The sequence below is a fragment of the Macadamia integrifolia genome, chromosome 14, assembly GCF_013358625.1.
Source record: "Macadamia integrifolia cultivar HAES 741 chromosome 14, SCU_Mint_v3, whole genome shotgun sequence".
In the NCBI taxonomy this organism is placed as follows: domain Eukaryota; kingdom Viridiplantae; phylum Streptophyta; class Magnoliopsida; order Proteales; family Proteaceae; genus Macadamia; species Macadamia integrifolia.
This window is the reverse complement of record NC_056570.1, coordinates 284,031-284,843: the sequence shown is the minus strand read 5'-3', so window position 1 is coordinate 284,843 and position 813 is coordinate 284,031.

Below are 813 nucleotides of genomic sequence, written 5' to 3'. Positions count from 1 at the left end.
GAAGCTTGGTTTATCTATTAAAAACCCCAGCTGCTCTCCTCCCTTGGAGGTTCACTAGTGTAAACCCCCTTTGGACTGGATCAAGATCAATGTGGATGGTAGTTCTCTTGGCAATCCAGGCAATGTAGGCACTGGAGGAGTTCTGCGAAACAGTGATGGTCAAGTGATTGACTCTTTTAGCATTTTTCTAGGAGTTAAAGAGATATACGAAGCAGAGGTAGAAGCTGTTTTGGAGGGAATTTCTTTGGCTAGTAATCTAAAAGCCAATGGTATTTGGATTGATTCAAATTCAGCAGCAGTGGTTTCAACTTTCCAGAGAAGGGAAATCCCTTGGTTCGCTTCGCAAAAATGGAGAGCTTTCACTCAATTTCTAGAATCGATTCAATGGAAAATCTTGCACTGCTTCAGAGAAGCCAATGTTGTGGCCAACTTCTTGGCAAAAAAGGCATCGAAGTCTGGTCTCTCAGAATATTCGGTGGCCCTCCCGAACCATGTTGCATCAGAGATTGCTTCTGATGCTTTGGATAGGCACCGTTTTCGATTCTCCTAAGCCTTTTGCTTGCTCTCTTTGTTGATGGCCATGCCGAAGGTGGACTTTGCAAGTTGGTTTAGGAGGTTCGGCCTTGTCTTTTTGTTCCCCTGTTTCTTGTATTTATCTTCTTTTTAATAAAATCATCTTTTAGCCACTTTCTCACATTATATTAATAGTATTATTGATTTTATTCTTCATGTAATATTAATATTTTATTATTAACAATGCTACTATTTGAATTAAGATTTTTTACTTATTCAAGTGTGACTAAGAAGCAATGC